This window comes from Choloepus didactylus, chromosome 3 (assembly GCF_015220235.1).
Source record: "Choloepus didactylus isolate mChoDid1 chromosome 3, mChoDid1.pri, whole genome shotgun sequence".
Lineage (NCBI taxonomy): Eukaryota > Metazoa > Chordata > Mammalia > Pilosa > Megalonychidae > Choloepus > Choloepus didactylus.
The window spans coordinates 141138617-141158046 of NC_051309.1; the positions used below are offsets into that span (position 1 = coordinate 141138617).

Consider the following 19430-nt stretch of genomic DNA (forward strand, 5'->3'; position numbering starts at 1 on the left):
ATCTGTTCTTCTTGGATTATTGTTCCCCTTCCTTAATTGCTCTCTATTGCTAGTTCCCCTACATTCTACATTATAAGCCATTTGTTTTATATTTTTCAAAGTTCACATTAGTGGTAGCATATAATATTTCTCTTTTTGTGCCTGGCTTATTCGCTTAGCATTATGTCTTCAAGGTTAATCCATGTTGTCATATGTTTCACGAGATCGTTCCTTCTTACTGCCGCGTAGTATTCCATCGTGTGTATATACCACATTTTATTTATCCACTCATCTGTTGAAGGACATTTGGGTTGTTTCCATCTCTTGGCAATTGTGAATAATGCTGCTATGAACATTGGCGTGCAGATATCTGTTCGTGTCACTGCTTTCCGATCTTCCGGGTATATACCGAGAAGTGCAATCGCCGGATCGAATGGTAGCTCTATATCTAGTTTTCTAAGGAACTGACTTCCAGAGTGGCTGAACCATTATACAGTCCCACCAACAGTGAATAAGAGTTCCAATTTCTCCACATCCCCTCCAGCATTTGTAGTTTCCTGTTTGTTTAATGGCAGCCATTCTAACCGGTGTTAGATGGTATCTCATTGTGGTCTTAATTTGCATCTCTCTAATAGCTAGTGAAGTTGAACATTTTTTCATCTGTTTCTTGGCCATTTGTATTTCCTCTTCAGAGAACTGTCTTTTCATATCTTTTGCCCATTTTATAATTGGGCTGACTGTACTATTGTCATTGAGTTGTAGGATTTCTTTATATATGCAAGATATCAGTCTTTTGTCAGATACATGGTTTCCAAAAATTTTTTCCCATTGAGTTGGCTGCCTCTTTACCTTTTTGAGAAATTCCTTTGAGGTGCAGAAACTTCTAAGCTTGAGGAGTTCCCATTTATCTATTTTCTCTTTTGTTGCTTGTGCTTTGGGTGTAAAGTCTAGGAAGTGGCCGCCTAATACAAGGTCTTGAAGATGTTTTCCTACATTATCTTCTAGGAGTTTTATGGTACTTTCTTTTATATTGAGATCTTTGGTCCATTTTGAGTTAATTTTTGTGTAGGGGGTGAGGTAGGGGTCCTCTTTCATTCTTTTGGATATGGATATCCAACTCTCCCAGCCCCATTTGTTGAAAAGACCATTATGACTCAGTTCAGTGACTTTGGGGGCCTTATCAAAGATCAGTCGGCCATAGATCTGAGGGTCTATCTCCGAATTCTCAATTCGATTCCATTGATCTATATGTCTATCTTTGTGCCAATACCATGCTGTTTTGGTAACTGTGGCTTTATAATAAGCTTCAAAGTCAGGGAGTGTAAGTCCTCCCACTTCATTTTTCTTTTTTAGAGTGTCTTTAGCAATTCGAGGCATCTTCCCTTTCCAAATAAATTTGATAACTAGCTTTTCCAAGTCTGCAAAGTAGGTTGTTGGAATTTTGATTGGGATTGCATTGAATCTGTAGATGAGTTTGGGTAGAATTGACATCTTAATGACATTTAGTCTTCCTATCCATGAACATGGAATATTTTTCCATCTTTTAAGGTCCCCTTCTATTTCTTTTAGTAGAGTTATGTAGTTTTCTTTGTATAGGTCTTTTACATCTTTGGTTAAGTTTATTCCTAGGTACTTGATTTTTTTAGTTGCTATTGAAAATGGTATCTTTTTCTTGAGTGTCTCTTCAGTTTGTTCATTTCTAGCATATAGAAACATTACTGACTTATGTGCATTAACCTTGTATCCCGCTACTTTGCTAAATTTGTTTATTAGCTCTAGTAGCTGTATCGTCGATTTCTCAGGGTTTTCTAGATATAAGATCATATCGTCTGCAAACAATGACAGTTTTACTTCTTCTTTTCCAATTTGGATGCCTTTTATTTCTTTGTCTTGCCGGATTGCCCTGGCTAGCACTTCCAGCACAATGTTGAATAACAGTGGTGATAGCGGACATCCTTGTCTTGTTCCTGATCTTAGAGGGAAGGCTTTCAGTCTCTCTCCATTGAGTACTATGCTGGCTGTGGGTTTTTCATATATGCTCTTTATCATGTTGAGGAAGTTTCCTTCAATTCCTACCTTTTGAAGTGTTTTTATCAAAAAGGGATGTTGGATTTTGTCAAATGCTTTTTCAGCATCTATTGAGATGATCAATTGATTTTTCCCTTTTGACTTGTTAATGTGTTGTAATACATTGATTGATTTTCTTATGTTGAACCATCCTTGCATGCCTGGAATAAACCCCACTTGGTCATGGTGTATAATTTTTTTAATGTGTCTTTGGATTCGATTTGCAAGTATTTTGTTGAGGATTTTTGCATCTATATTCATTAGGGAGATTGGCCAGTAGTTTTCCTTTTTTGTAGCATCTTTGCCTGGTTTTGGTATTAGATTGATGTTAGCTTCATAAAATGAGTTAGGTAGTGTTCCATTTTCTTCAATGTTTTGAAAGAGTTTGAGTAAGATTGGTGTCAGTTCTTTCTGGAAAGTTTGGTAGAATTCCCCTGTGAAGCCATCTGGCCCTGGGCATTTACTTGTGGGAAGATTTTTGATGACTGATTGGATCTCTTTGCTTGTGATGGGTTGGTTGAGTTCTTCTATTTCTTCTCTGGTCAGTCTAGGTTGTTCATATGTTTCCAGGAAATTGTCCATTTCTTCTACATTGTCCAGTTTATTGCCATACAGTTGTTCATAATATCCTCTTATAATTTTTTTAATTTCTTCAGGATCTGCAGTTATGTCACCTTTTTCATTCATTATTTTGTTTGTATGGGTCTTCTCTCTTTTTGATTTTGTCAGTCTAGCTAGGGGCTTGTCAATCTTGTTGAACTTCTCAAAGAACCAACTTTTGGTGATATTTATCCTCTCTATTGTTTTTTTGTTCTCTATGTCATTTATTTCTGCTTTAATCCTTGTTATTTCTTTTCTTGTACTTGGTTTAGGATTGGTTTGCTGTTCATTTTCTAGCTTCTTCAGTTGATCCATTAGTTCTTTGATTTTGGCTCTTTCTTCCTTTTTAATATATGCGTTTAGTGCTATAAATTTCCCCCTTAGCACTGCTTTTGCTGCATCCCATAGGTTTTGGTATGTTGTGTTCTCATTTTCGTTCGTCTCTATATATTTAGCAATTTCTCTTGCTATTTCTTCTTTAACCCACTGATTGTTTAGGAGTGTGTTGTTTAACCTCCAGGTATTTGTGAATTTTCTAAGTCTCTGATGGTTATTGACTTCTAATTGTATTCCATTGTGGTCAGAGAATGTGCTTTGAATAATTTCAATCTTTTTAAATTTATTGAGGCTTGTTTTATGTCCCAGCATATGATCTATTCTGGAGAAAGTTCCGTGAGCACTAGAAAAGTATGTGTATCCTGCTGATTTGGGATGTAATGTCCTGTATATGTCTGTTAAATCTAATTCATTTATCAGATTGTTTAGGTTTTCAATTTCCTTATTGGTCTTCTGTCTGGTTGATCTATCTATAGGAGAGAGTGATGTGTTGAAGTCTCCCACAATTATTGTGGAAACATCAATTGCTTCCTTTAGTTTTGCCAGTGTTTCTCTCATGTATTTTGTGGCACCTTGATTGGGTGCATAGACATTTACGACTGTTATTTCTTCTTGCTGAATTGCCTCTTTTATTAGTACGTAGTGGCCTTCTTTGTCTCTCAAAACATCCCTGCATTTGAAGTCTATTTTATCTGAGAATATTGCTACACCTGCTTTCTTTTGGCTGTAGCTTGCATGAAATATTTTTTTCCATTCTTTCACTTTCAGTTTCTTTGTGTCCCTGTGTCTAAGATGAGTCTCTTGTATGCAACATATTGATGGTTCATTTTTTTTGATCCATTCTGCGAATCTATATCTTTTAATTGGGGAGTTTAATCCATTTACATTCAACGTTATAACCGTGAAGGCATTTCTTGAATCAGCCATCTTATCCTTTGGTTTATGTTTGTCATATTTTTCCCCTCTGTCTATTAATATCCTTTATTGTACCCATTCTGAATCTCTTTAGCACTGAACCTTTCTCCAAGTCTCTCTGTCCTGTCTTTGTTTCTCTGTCTGTAGGGCTCCCTTGAGTATCTCCAGTAGGGCAGGTCTCTTGTTAGCAAGTTCTCTCAGCATTTGTTTGTCTGTGAATAATTTAAGCTCTCCCTCAGATTTGAAGGAGAGCTTTGCTGGATAAAGTATTCTTGGCTGGAAATTTTTCTCACTCAGAATTTTAAATATATTGTGCCACTGCCTTCTCGCCTCCATGGTGGCTGCTGAGTAGTCACTACTTAGTCTTATGCTGTTTCCTTTGTATGTGCTGAATTGCTTTTCTCTTGCTGCTTTCAGAACTTGCTCCTTCTTTTCTGTGTTTGACAGTGTGATCAGTATATGTCTCGGAGTGGGTTTATTTGGACTTATTCTATTTGGAGTTCGCTGAGCATTTATGATTTGTGTATTTATGTTGTTTAGAAGATTTGGGAAGTTTTCCCCAACAATTTCTTTGAATACTCTTCCTAGACCTTTACCCTTTTCTTCCCCTTCTGGGACACCAATGAGTCTTATATTTGGACGTTTCATATTATCTATCATATCCCTGAGGTCCATTTCGATTTTTTCAATTTTTTTCCCCATTCTTTCTTTTATGCTTTGATTTTCCATTCTGTCATCTTCGAGGTCACTGATTCGTTGTTCAACTTCCTTTAGTCTTGTACTATGAGTGTCCAGAATCTTTTTAATTTGGTCAACAGTTTCTTTAATTTCCATAAGATCATCCATTTTTTTATTTAGTCTTGCAATGTCTTCTTTATGCTGTTCTAGGGTCTTCTTGATTTCCTTTATCTCCCGTACTATGGTCTCATTGTTCATCTTTAGTTCTTTGAGTAGCTGCTCTAGGTGCTGTGTCTCTTCTGGTCTTTTGATTTGGGTGCTTGGGCTTGGGTTATCCATATCGTCTGGTTTTTTCATATGCTTTATAATTTTCTGTTGTTTTTGGCCTCGTGGCATTTGCTGAACTTGATAGGGTTCTTTTAGGATTTGTAGACCAACTGAAGTCCTTATCTCTAATTTATCAGATCTACAGCTTCGTGGAGTACACTTTCTCTAACTAACCAGCAGGTGGCGTCCACAAACCACCTGTTCTCCACAAGCCAGTTCTCCCCTGCTTAGCCTTTTTGGTGAGTGGCGGAGTGAGTCTTGTGGGGTCCGATTGGTGTACCAAGCTTGTGTGTGTAGTTGGTGTTGCCTGCCCTGTGTATGGGGCGTGTTTCTGGGCAGTCAGGGAGGGGTGGGTGGCCCTAACAATCAAATCTCCCTGGTGATCCTAGAGTTTTAAAGCTGCTGCAATAGTCTAATCCTTCAGTTCAGTCCTGCCACAGTTTGTCTCTGCCACTGACCCACAAGTCCTTGGTATTGGCGTATGGCTCCTGAGACTTGCAAGTGGGCCCCTCTTCCAGGCCATGCACCCCGGGTCCTCTGTTGAGGGATGGCTGTGCTATGTCACAGGTGAATGCCGTCCCCCCAGGGCAGTTCTGGGCTGCTGGGCTGTGTAGGGAGGCTCCCAGTCTGCTGAAATGATGGCTGAATGGGGCTTTGTTAATTCACACTGCTCTACCTTCCCAACTCTGGGACAATCAGCTGAGGTTGCAGGGAAGGCTAAAGTCCACTCCCAGTTTTGTGGTTTGTGCCTGTTATTTGAAGCACTTCCGTCACACTGGGTTGTCTGGGGCAGATCTGGGCTATGGGGCTGGCGATGGGCAGGAGTGTTTCCTGTCCAGCAGGATGATGGCTGTGAGCGGACACCCCCGTTTTCTTGGGAAGTTGTGGTGTTTAGTGAATTTTCTCAGCCACTGGATTATTGCGTTTTGTCTCAGAGCTCTCCTAGTTCTGCTCTTGACTTGACCTGCCCAAATAGCAAGTCTTTGAAGCTTTCTGTATTGGGCTTCTTAGAGTAATTGTTTTAGAAAAAGAAAAAAGGATTAAAAAAAAAAAAAAAAGGGCCCTCCTCAGAGATCTAATGGGTTATTGAAATGCTAAGAGACAAAGCAACCAGGGCCATTAAGGAAAGGTCCACAGGGCAGAGAGGTCAGCTTTTCTTTGGGATTTGCATATGCGCCTCAGGGCCCTTCCCCTTTCTATGTTCACCAGAACTCCAAAAATCCTCCGCTTTTATTTTGGAGTTTTTCGTGTTGTTTTTTTTCTATGCCTGTCTCTTGTCTGCTGGGCTGGCTGCTCTCAGATTCTCTGGTGTCTTGTCTCAGTCTATCTATGGTTGGAGTTTGAATCAGTAGAATGAGTTTCCGATAAGAGCAGCCACTGCAGTTCTCCCTTCTCCTTCCCGGAGCTGACAGCCCCTCCTCCCCCGGGACTGAGCCTGGCAGGGAGGGGCGCGGGTCCCCTGGCCGCAAAAACTTACAGATTTCGCTGATCTCAGCAGTTCCACGTTTTCATGAGTGTTGTATGAAGTATGCCCAAAGTCAGATTGCTCTGTGGTGTCCAGTCCACGCAGTTCCTGGCTTTCTACCTACTTTCCTGGAGGAGTAACTAAAACATATAGCTCACCAGTCTGCCATCTTGCCCCGCCCTACACTATTCCTTTTATATGATGTTCTAGGAGAGGTGAAACTAATCTATGAGGATAGCAATCAGAACAGTGGCTGCCTCTACGGGATGGGGATTACCTAAGAGGGGGTTACTAGGGAACTTAAACTAATGGAAATGATTTATGTCTTGATAGCATGGATGTGTACATTTGTTAAAACATATTGAATTGTACACTTAGGAACTATACATTTCACTGTGTGTGACCTTTGCCTCAATTAAAAAAAAAAAAAAAAGAATCACTATACATTTACTAGACTGGCTTAAAAAAAGCTCCTGTTACTACTAAGTGCAGAAGAGGACATGGTGCAACTGGAACTCTCATATATTACTGGTGGAATGCAAAATGGTATAGCCACTTTGGAAAATAGTTTGGCAGTTTCTTATAAAATTAAACAGGCATTTACCATATGACTCAGCAATTCCAGTTTTTAAATTTTGGAGTTTATGACATATTAAGGATATAAAAAAGGAGTCATCCTGGCAGTGGTGTCATGAACAAAATTCCTGTAGATATTTGGGGCTCCAGACCTTATATGCAACTCAACCAGCTTTGGAAAGCAACCTCAAAAGAGTTTGAGAAAATAATTTTTATTTTTTAAGCAATAGCATTTTTTTAAAAACACTAGGAATATTTACTATTAAACATAGAAATGTTTAAGAAAATCATATGCAGAGTATTTGATATTTTTGTATAAAGGAATCTGTGTATTTAGCATTTTAAATATTTATAATGTTTAAGAGAATATGGCCTATTAAAATAACATATTAGACATGTAGTACTTATTTAAAGTAATTAAATAATCTAAGCAATTGATTACATTTGAGATTTTAAGTAGAAATTTTTCAAAAGGTAAATGCAATATTGGAACATTTAAAAGAACTGAAAATGGACATGCTAATAAGATTATTTTATTAGATATATATGAATTACCTAATTACTTGGGAAGGTATTTTTTTTTTTGTCAGACAACTAAAGTACTTAAAAAATAAATTGAATATATTAAATTTACAAATGCATCTAAAATAGTTAAAGTACATTAATTAAGAAAATTTGGAAGTATGACCAAATAGTAATCAAAAACTCCTTAAAAGTGATGGTTTAAATTTGGGTATATTTATAAAATTTATAAGTTGAATTTACAAGCTTAAAGAAAAATGCACTTGGGTTTTGATTTTGTAACTTTAATAAATTAAATATTAATTTTCAAAAGCAAAATAACTTCTGAATAATTTTTTCTATGCACAAAAATAATCCTTAAGTAAATGCATGCACTAGGCAGGTGGGGAAGAGGGAAAGAGAGATTTGAGCTGACGGGCCAGGCCCTCCCTGGATAATTACACAAGCTTGGGCTTAGCCTTTGCTCCTGCCTGGGAGCTCAGCTGGACCACTGGGTTGAGCTCCTAGATGCCAGGGCTAGTGGGTAGGCGAAAGGAAGCAGACAGCAGTGCCCCTGCTCAGGTTTGGTCTGCTGCTCCCACCTTACCCACTTTGCCCTCACTGTGCTTTGTGCATGTAATAAGTGCTGCACTGGCCTTAATACCAATTCACAGCATGATTCTTGTGCTCTCCAAAGAAGCTGAACACATGGTATAATGGTCTTTCTTAATTAACTTGCTCTTTGATTGTCCAAGGGACTTCTAACTGACCTGCTGGACTAATTGTAGCTTGTATTAAGCAAAAAGTACAGTAAAAACCTGCAGAGGGTCCTGGACATAAAAGCTGCAAATTCACCACACTGTAGTAATATGACTGATCAATAGAAAACAAAAATGTCACCAAATGCTGATTAATAGCAAAGTCTCACATTTACAGTTTTGGGTTGTAATATTGTGGTTTTAAAATTTGCTATAACAGATTTTACTCCTGAACCTGTTACCCAGCTGAGCTGTGGGTAGAGGCACTCTTACATTGCTAGTTAACTGTATTTCTGTGTCTTTCCATCTAAAACAGTCTCTGTTGGGTAAATATTCAAAGTTCAGGTCCCAGTCTGAGCTCTTTGCTCGGAATGGCATCAGAGTACAGGATGGGCTTTCAGAAAGTCTCTGAATGGTCAGCCATGTGGGGCTTCTCTTCAGATCCCATCATGGACAGCCAACTGGCTTGCTGACACCAGTGCCGACCCGATTGGGCCCCGGAAAAGGCGACTGGATGTCATAAACCCGAGCCACAGCCACCTCCCTCCGACCAGGTCGGGATTCCAGAGATTACCATCTGATCAACAACACACTGAGGTCTTGCTTTCCTCACGGGGACGGAGATAGTTGTTGGAATGTCGGCTTGACAAGACTTGCCCCATTTCTCCTCCCCCAACTTATCTTCGGAGTCTAGACTGTGCTGGATGCGGTTCCTTGCTCGGCAGGAAAACTTGTCCACTCAGCCCTGAGTCTTTGGTCTCTTAAACTCAGGCAAAAGCCCCTGTGCTTTTGACTTCCCTTCCATCCGAGCTTGTCCTCCTCCCTTTTTGGGTCCTTGGCTGTGTGTCTGGGTCTCTCCTTTCCCTGCCTCTGTCTTACTCTCCTCACAGTATGAGGGGGACTGACGGGATGGGTTCCCAGCAAGAACATCCTTAACTCGGCACTAAGCGCCATGCCTAGCCATGAGAGCACAAGGTGTTTTCATCATACTGTGCAAGAAGGTGGGTCCGAATCTACTATAGGAGTAGGGGATGATAGAAATTAGGTCATGTGCTGGAGAAAAAAATACATTTGTATTTTATATGTATCTGTATTTCAACTGAAAATTGTTTTTCTTGTTGTTAATAGGGTTTTTGAGGGAGTGAGGATGGAGAATTATATTTAACAAAGAGTTACTGTGTGACTGTTATGTGCAAAGTACTGGACCCAGTGTACAAGTAACTGATACCTTAGAAAGGGTGAACAATATCTATACAAGTATCCGCAATAAAAGACAGAAGATGGCAAGTACTATAAAAGAAGTTTGCACAAAGTACTATAGGTGCCTGGAGAAGGGTGGGATGAATTCTGAATTGATAGATCCAGGAAGGCTTCAAGGAGCAGCTGTAAGGTTTTTGAGACCTGCAAAGGGGGAAGAGACCATGAGAAGGAATAAGATATTGTGGTTTTCACCCTTGAGGATTCATCGTCAAATGGCAAAGACTGACGTATTTTGTGGAAGAGGTGATATTTAAGCTAGGCCTTGAAACATGGAGGATTTCAACGGGCAGAGATAGGGTATAAGAGAAAAGGGGATTTCCAGAAAAAGGGAAGCATGGATGTCATGGACCTGTGGGATGACTGGTAATTTCCCCCCTTCCCTTTCCCACTTTCACTGCATCTACACGGCTACTGTAAGATCCATCTTCTTGGTGCCACCTGCTTCCACTTTCTGACCATATATTATTGGTTGGGGGTTGTTCACCCAAGCCAACAAGCCAATGAATCCTTCTTTGGGAATTTTGGAACTGAAGCTGAGAAAAAGCAGTTTCTCTTTGGGAGTCTGATAGTAAACTTGGTAGCTCTTGATCACCATGACTTTGTTAAGTACAGGAAACAGAGAGTGAGAGAGAGAGAAAAATGAAGCAGACACAGAGGGGGAAAAATGTCATGGAGAGAACCCTGATGGTGTTGTGTCACTGTTGTGGGTTGAAATTGTACCTACCCCAGAAAAGCATGTTTTTAAAGTTAATCCAATCTTGTGGGTGTGGACTCATTGTAAGTAGGACCTTTGGATGAGGTTACTTCAGTTAAGGTGAGGCCCGACTCATTCAGGATGGATCTCAAACCCTTACTGGAGTCCTTTATAAAAGAATGAAATTTGAACTAAGAGAAAGAAAGCCAGGGAAGCAAGAAGATGAAATCAAGGAAACCTGGAAGAGAAGGGAGAGGCCAGCAGGCACTACCATGTGCCTTGCTGTGTGGCAGAGGAGCCAAGGATTGCTGGCAGCTGGCCTTTGGGAAGAAAGCATTGCCTTGATGATGTTTTGATCGGGACATTTTTCTCAGCCTCAAAACTGCAAGCTAATAAATTCCCATGGTTAAAAGCCAATGCATTTTGTGGCATCTGCTTTCAGCAGCCTAGCAAACTAAAATACTCTGATTCTGAGAGTATGTGAGATTCATCTGTATTTCTGACCTTGGGTTCCCTGAAAGTAGTATCTTTTTGAAAAATTTATTTTTCCTTAAGTTATATTGAGTTTTTGTTTGTTTTGTTTTTGCCACCAAAAAGCTCCTAACCAATTCAGTGAGCAAAAGGTGCCGGGACTGTAAGTCTAGGCCATGTTTAGAGCCAGGTACTTGAAGACTTGGAGTGTTGTGTTAAGGGTTCTAAGGTTTGTTCTCTACCCAGTGAGGAGGCATCAAGTGTCCTGAAAAGGAGAGTGTCATAGTCAAGAGTTTTGCGGAGGATTGCTTTGGTGGAAGTGCATAAAAATAAATTGGAGCAGGGAGCACTGAGGAGGCAGGAAAACCAGTTATACCATTTGACAATTCAGGTGAAAGTTGATATGGTCTTGAGCCAGGATAGAGCTTGTAGGAATGAGGAGAAAGGGGCAAATAGGAGAGACATTGCAGATTCCAAGTTATCCGGACCTGGTGATTAAGTACAGTGGGGTGGGTGGAAGAGTGTGAAAAAAGGAAAGCGTCTGTTTGTTTATGTTTATGGTAGCCCATAAACATCGTTAAGAGGTTGCCAAGTGAGAGATGGTATTACCCAGAAGGCTGATGTATAAAGACAAGGGTAAAGCTTGAGAATCCTGCCTGATCCAACCCATAGGCATTGTGAGAGAGGTCAGGGCGTTGGGAGTGAGCTCTCAGTTTGGAGTGCATCCATGAAACATATGCTGTTTTTGTGTAAGAGGATTCCATGGTATACACTTACCTGCTTTTATTTTGCTTTTTAAATACTCTTTACCCACACCAGAGTCCTTGTCTGGAGAGTATATTTTTATTTTAATGGATTGTCAGATTACTTTCCTAAAAGGCGGTAACAATTCACTTTTCCCCTGGCATTGTATGAGAGTCTCCTTTTCTTCTTATTCCCACTATTAGGTATTTTTGCTCTTTAATTTTTTACTATTTGAAGATGTGGTCTTTTTTTAATGGCTGCAAAACTTTCCATCATATCAATATACTATAAATTACTTAAACACTTTCCTCTTTGGAGACATTTAGATTGTTGCCCATTTTCCCCTTTAATAAAATTAATGATCCAGAAATGAGCATTTTTATATATAAATATCTGTCCATCATTAGTGTTTGCATAATTTGAAAGAAGACGATGTAGGTGTAGCTTCCCCAGGTTCTTTGCTTTGTGGTTTTTTCTCCCTGTGTACCTTTCTCTCATTTTACTGCTGATATTTTAGGTGGACAAGGAGGTGTATGAGACAGGGAAAAGGTTGAAACCAAACTTTTTTTATTATCTTTGAATAATACAGAATTGCTATTAACCACTATTAGTTCTCCAATTTTACCTTATGCATAAAGGAGGTTTCTCATTTTTGAGGAGGAACAAATGCAAGATTTTCCCAGAATTGCCTGTAACCTACAAAAGCATCTTGACTCTTTTCTTGTTGGACATAGAAATTCTGAAAAGCATCAACCTTTTCTTGCCATGATCAAAAAGAAGTCTAGGTTTATATGTTGATACCATAAATGATATATATTATAACATATGATTGGATAAACATCTTTTCCTATAGTCTTCTCCTTTAAACTTTAGCTATTAGTGAGTCAGAATGCTTTGTTTGCAGAATTCTCACTTGAACAAGCTTTTTATATAACATTATTCATATTCTTGGCCTTGGATGCCAATTAAGTCAAGTCTAAAATTGCTTTGTTTGCTTTTTAAGAAATCTGCCCACCTTACAGACCTACAAGTTAACTAACCAGCCTGTTTTTCCTCCCAGAAGACTTTGCTCTTTTGGTTTCCTGCCAGCTCTTACTTTCAAATGGAAATAGCTCAGTTTCTCTGTTTCTAAAGCATAGAATTCATAACCCCTGGATTTTTGCCAACAAAGTTCCTCTCATGTTTTTAAAACTAAGATGAATGTTACAGAGTGACCTAGTAGGTTCAACCCATGATTAGAAGCCAGGCAGAGACACATTCGATGTTGGCAGGGATGCTTGTTCTGGGTAATGGGGCAGCTAGGGGAATAGGTTTCTGTGAGAGTGGAGAGGGCATCCAGGGTGAAGCCTTAGAGACCAGAGTGGAGAAATATATGCAAGAGCTTAAGTAGGATTTGACTGATGTGAAGCAAAACTTAGATATTTCTCTGTCCCCTAGTTGGTGAGTTTCTACCTTTGAAAGGGCAGAACTGTTCATTCCTTTTGGCCATTTGTGTTGAAAACAGAAAATCAGGTGACAGAAAATATTTATAAAGGGCTCTAGGAAGAACCACTTTCTCTCTCTCTCTCTCTCTCTTTCTCCCCCCCCCTCCACTCTTTATCCTTGCTTATCCTCTTGTTTCAACTAGTAAAAAACGATAAGCCACCCTGCAACAGAGAAGTCTTAGGTATGTATACAGGTATACCTCATTTTATTGTGCTTTGCTTCACTGAGCTTTGCAGATATTGCATTTATTTTTACAAATTGAAGGTTTCTGGCAACCTTGCATTAGCAAGTCTATTGGTGTCATTTTTCTAATAGCATGTGCTCACTTCATGTCTCTGCGTCATACTTTGGTAATTCTAGTCATAATTCAAACTTTTTCTTTACTATCGTATTATCTATTGTGGTGGTCTGTGATCAATGATCTTTGATGCTACTATTGTAAATGTTTTTGGGGTACCACAAATCACATGCATGTAACACAACAAACTTACGTGATGAATGTTTGTGTTGTGTTCCACCAGCTGGCCTTTCTTGTCCCTCTCCTTCTCCTTGGGCTCCCCAATTCCCTGAGACACAAGAATTTTGAAATTAGGCCAATTAACAACCCTACAGTGGCCTCTAAATGTTCAAATGAAAGGAAGAGTCGCATGTCTCTCACTTTAAATCAAAAGCTAAGAATGATTAAGCTTAGGGAGGAAGGTGCATCAAAAACTGAGATAGGCTGAGAGCTAGACCTCTTGTGCCAAACAGTTAGCCAAGTTATGAATGCAAAGGAAAAGTTCTTGAAGGAAATTAAAAGTGCTACCCCAGTGAACACACGAATGAAAAGAGAGTGAAACAGAATTATTGCTGATATGGAGAAAGTTCCAGAGGTCTGGATAGAAGATCAAACCATCCACAACATTCCCTTAAACCAAAGCCTAATGCAGAACAAGGCCCTAACTCTCTTCAATTCTGTGGAGGCTGAGAGAGGGGAGGAAGTTGAAGGACAAAAAGTTGGAAGCTAGCAGAGGTTAACTCTTAAAGTTTAAGGAAAGAAGCCATCTCCATAACATCAAAGTGCAAGGTGAAGCAGCAAGTGCTGATATAGAAACTGCAAGTATCCAGAAGATCTAGCTAAGATAATTGATGCAGGTGGCTACAGATTTTGAGTGGAGATGAAACTGCCTTATAGTAGAAGAAGATGCCATCTAGGACTTTCATAGCTAGAGAGAAGAAGTCAATGCCAAGTTTCAAAGCTTCAAAGGATGGGCTGACTGCATTAGGGGATGATGTAGCTGGTGACTTTAAGTTGAAGCCAATACTCATTAGGCATTCAGGAAATCCTAGGGCCCTTAAGAATTATGCTAAATTACTCTGTCTGCCTCTATAAATGGACAACAAAGCCTAGATTACAGCACATCTATTTACAATATGGTTTACAAAATATTTTAAGCCCACTGTTGAGACCTACTGCTCAGAAAAAAAGGTTCCTTTCAAAATATGAATTCACCTGTACCTGGTCACCCAAGAGCTCTGATGGAGATGGGCAATGAGATTTTTTTTATATATATATTCCTGTAATATTTTATTTGCTGACCCCTTTGAAACATTTCAAAATTCATGATGGCCAGTGGAATTTTCCATACTAAAATGTTGCTCAACATGATGAATTTCTAACAAAAAATTTCTTTAATGTATAGTGCCTTCATTTTATCTTGAGTAATCAACATGTGAAAATTGCATTTAGGTGGAAAACTCAGGTTACAAATATAAGATAAATATCAATTAATATATTTCTGGTTTACTGGAAAATATAACATTTGTGACAGTCATGCTTACCATCTTGATTACGAAAGAGAAAATGGGCAGGGGTGTCACAGAGTTTTGCAAAGATTTAACGGTTAAAATAACCCTTAGTCCTTCTGAGAAATTATAGATAGGATATGTGTAGTAAATATTTCTGTAATATGGTGAGTTCAGTCATTAGTTGCCATCATTCAGTTCTTGCATTCAAAGTAATTGTAGTTATTTTTGATCACTGAAAACTGGATTTAAGTAAGTTATAGCTTGGTGGACTAAGGATACTATAAATCCCTTACATTTAAAAATATAATTTAAATCTGGAAAGTTTAAGGTAAAGGAATACTTGTTATTCATAATTACCTTTAGATATAATTGAGACTAGATTACACTACTATACTTAATTAGGTGTACTACTACGCATAGTTAATTCCAGTTACCATATATATTTATCTGGTCATCGACAGCACAAATTTTTATGTTCCGAAAGAATTATCAATCCAATAAAATAGCTACTTTTAATTTTCTTTTAAAGACAGATGAACTAAATTGAAGGAAGATTGGCTTGTCTTGATATCTTTTTTCAAAGAACTGATACAAATTTATCAAAGAAATAATTATGTATTTTGCCTAACATTAAATAATCTGCAAAAAGTTTCCAAGCTAGATGCATTTCTTATTCAATTTACAAAAATAAATAGAGGCTTTCTAACTGAAAGCATTTACATTCCTAGCTTTCTAAAGTAAACATTTAAAAACAAAGTAAAAAAAAATGATCTCTCGGCTTTTGAATAGCCCACATTACTAAAGTATTTTCTGTCCCAACACTTCCTCAAATTCAAAAGATATTTATTTACTTCCTAAGAACATGACAAACAGTCTTCATTTTAAACCATTAAGCTGGTTTCCATGGCAACACTGTGGGATTCTTTGGCTACCGTAAGACACATTAGTTGACTGTGGAATTTCTCAATCTTCTTTACATCTTGAACTTGGTCTGTTTTATACACCAAACAAATAAATCATGTAATACAAAATAATGTAATTACTTTAATACACAGACTCCCATCCAGAATGCTTGTATTTGAGAACCACATGTGCCTTCATAGGCCCTGTGAGGTAGAGCTTCTACCTCTAGGCTGAACTCCTCCCAGGTTTGGTATTGCGACATCATGGGCTCAGAGTAGAAAGGGAGAGGGGAAGAAAGGTAAGTCCAAGGGACTGGAGTTAGTACAACCCGGCCCACCTACCTACTGACCTCCACAGCCACTGGACTCAAGAGTCCCCAAGATTAATGCTGTTTTCACGCCTGCTAACGCAACATCCATTCTGTAGCCCATGGATCAAGGAGTCATTTCAACTTTCAGGTCTTACTGAAGTAATGCATTTTGTAAGGCTACAGCTGCCACAGATAGTGATTCCTCTGATGGATCTGGGCAAAGTCAATTGAAAACCCTCTGGAAAGGATTCACCATTCTAGAAGCCATAAAGTACATTTATGATTCATGAGAGGAGGTCAAAATACGAACATTAACAGGAATTTGGAAGAAGTTGATTCCAAGATTCATGGATGACTTTAAGGGGTTCAAGACTTCAGTGGAGGAAGTAACTACAGATGTGGGGGAAATAGCAAGAGAATTAGAATTAGAAGTGGAGCCTGAAGATGTGACTGAATTGCTGCAATTTTATGTTAAAATTTTTATGGATGAAGAGTTGCTTTTTATGGATGAACAAAGAAAGTGGTTTCTTGAGATGAATCTACTCCTGGTGAAGAGGCTGTGAACATTGTAGAAATGACAACACAGGATTTAGAATATTACAAAAACTTAGTTGATAAAGCAGCAACAGAGTTTGAGAGGATTGACTCCAATTTTGAAAGAAATTCTACTGTGAGTAAATGCTATTAAACAGCAATGCATACTACAATCTTTCATGAAAGGAAGAGTCAATCGAAGCAGCAAACTTCACTGTTGTTTTATTTTAAGAAATTGCCATGGCCATACCAAACTTCAGCAACTGCCACCTTGGTCAGTCAGCAGCCATCAACACTGAGCCAAGATCCTCTACCAGGAAAAGATTATGACTCATTTAGGGCAAAGATTATGGTTAGCATTTTTTAGTAATAAAGTATTTTTTTAAGTTAAGGTATGTGCATTGTTTTGTTAGAGATATTGCTATTGCACACTTAATAGACTACAGGAAAGTGTAAACATAACTTTTATATGCACTGGGAAACCAAAAATCCATGTGACTCACTTTACTGTAATATTTGCTTTATTGCAGTGGTCTGGAACCAAACTCACAATGTCTCTGAGGTATGCCTGTCCATCAGCATAACCTTAGGGCTAGATGGTTTTTTATTCATGTGTTTCTGATGAATGACCTAGGGAAATTAGTTTACCATTAGGTTACCTTCTAATAATAATATGTCATTGTTTAAATTTTTTCTCTTCTAATTGTGTATTTATATATTTACTTTTAACTGTTTAGTTTTAGATAATTATAGATTCACATGCAGTCAGTTGTATGAAATATACCGAGCAATCCCATGTACCTTTACCCAGTTTATTCCAATGGTAGTGTCTTGCAAAACTTTAATTGATACAGTCAAGACACAGAGCATTTCCATCCCCACAAGGGTCCCTTATGTTGCCCCTTTTTAGCCACACCCACCTTCCACCCTCCCTCCCAGTCCTTTACTCCTAGCAATCACTAACCTGTTTTTCATTTATACAATTCTGTCATTTCATCAATGCAATATAAATGGAATGATACAGTATGTAACCTTTTGGGATTGGCTTTTTTTCACTTGGCATAATTCCCTGGAGGTTCCTTGTGCTTATCAATGATTTGTTCCTTTTTATTGCTCAGTAATATTCCACAGTATGGACTCACTACAGTTTGTTTAGACATTTGCCTGTTGGAGATCATTTGAGTTACGAATAAAGATGCTATGAACATTTGCATTCAGGTTTTTGTGCAAACATAAGTTTTCATTTCTCTGGGATAAATGCCCAATGGTGAAATTTCTGGATCATGTGGTAATTGCTTGGTTAGTTTTATAAGCAACTGCCAAACTGCTTTCTAGAGTGTCTCTACCATTTTACATTCCTGCCAGCAATGTATGAGTGAATTAGCGTCTCCATATCCTGGTCAGCATTTGGTGTTGTCACTTTTTTTTTTTTTAATTTCAACCATTCTGTAAGTTGTGTAGTGGTATATCAGTGTGGTTTAAATCTGCATTTTCTTGATGGCTAATGATGAAAATATTTTTCCCCAGTCTGTATCTTGTCCCTCTTAACAGGGACTTTTGCAGAGCAAGAGTTTTTAATTCTGTTATGGTCTAACGTATCAATTTTTCCTCTTATGGATTGTGATTTTTGTGTCAAATCTAAGAACCCTTTGCCTGGCCCTAGTTCCTAATGATTTTCTCCTGTATTTTTTTCTAAAAGTTTTATAGTTTTACTTTTTACATTTAAGCCCTAGGACACATATTTTTCAGTCAGTTTTTAGAGCCTGCATGATGTCTCTGCTGTCTGAAATAGGCCTTAGCATGTGGAGTCCGTCCTTTCCTCATTTTCATTCTCAAGTATCTACTTCGTGCCAACTATGACTCAAATCACTTATACCAAACCATGGGTACAATTTCTGATGGGGAACATGATTCTCACTTTGGTGATGAGTCAGTTGAGTGATGTCCTTAAGGGTGTGGGCTCTGGAGCCAGACTGTCGGGTTCAAATCCTGGTGCCACCACTCAATAGTTTTGTGATTTCTAGCAAGTTACTGAACACCCCAAACTTCAATTTTTCACATCATTAAAATCTGGATGAAAATAATAATAATACCTACTCCACAGAATTGTTATGAGAAGTAAATGAAGTATGTGTCGAATACTTAGCACACTGCCTGGAAGGCACATACATAGAAAATAGTCAATAAATGTTAGGCCTTCCCCTTTCCTCACCCTCTGCAAAGATCGTCCAAGCACCTTCCCCAGCTACCTGTCCCCTTCCCCACAGTCCCCATGCCTTCTTCCCTAACCGTCTTGGCCCTAAGAATTTGACCTCTTTTATGAAACCTTCTCAACCTACATTAGCATTTTGATGGAATCTTCTATCTCCAAATTTGTGTAGTATTCACATATTTGAGCAGGTAGCTCTATTGTTTCATATATTTTTTAATGTATCTTACCAGCTACATAGATCTTTGAGGGGAGGCCCCTAGCCCCCCATGGATTTAGCTCTATGCTGGTCAAGTGGCAAATACTCAACAAGCCTCTAATACATTGATAATGGGGATCTAAGTCACAACCTGTTTTGCAGAAAGCAATTTGTTAAAATGAATCTAAAGCCTTAAACCCTTTGTCATAATAATTTATCTTTTCCAGAATCCATCCTAAGAAAGATCAGACACTTGAACCAAAATTTATGTATAGAAATATTTCTCACAGCCTTATTTGTAAAAGGGTTTTGAAAAACATAAATATATAACAATTAAAAAACTGGTAATCATGACAAATTCCATTTGTATGGTGGAATACTGTGCTGTTTTCCTAATCATAGATTATATAGCTGTAAGGACATTAACTACAACACTCTTTATAATAGCAAAAAAAAAGAAATAATCTAAAAGCCTAACTATATAGATAAAATTACAGTATGATCTCATTTGTTTAAAAAAATGTATGCACACACATACACACAAACACATACACACAAAGACAGGAAAGATATACACTAAAATGTTAGTGAAGATTGTCTCTGAGTTATCTCTTTTTGGTGATTTTTATTT

The 19430-nt window shown here is 38.3% G+C and overlaps 1 pseudogene; it reads right to left on the reverse strand.

Moving 5' to 3' along the window:
- Positions 1 to 15525: 15525 nt before the first annotated feature.
- Positions 15526 to 15809, reverse strand: LOC119530460 (annotated as a pseudogene).
- Positions 15810 to 19430: the final 3621 nt, after the last annotated feature.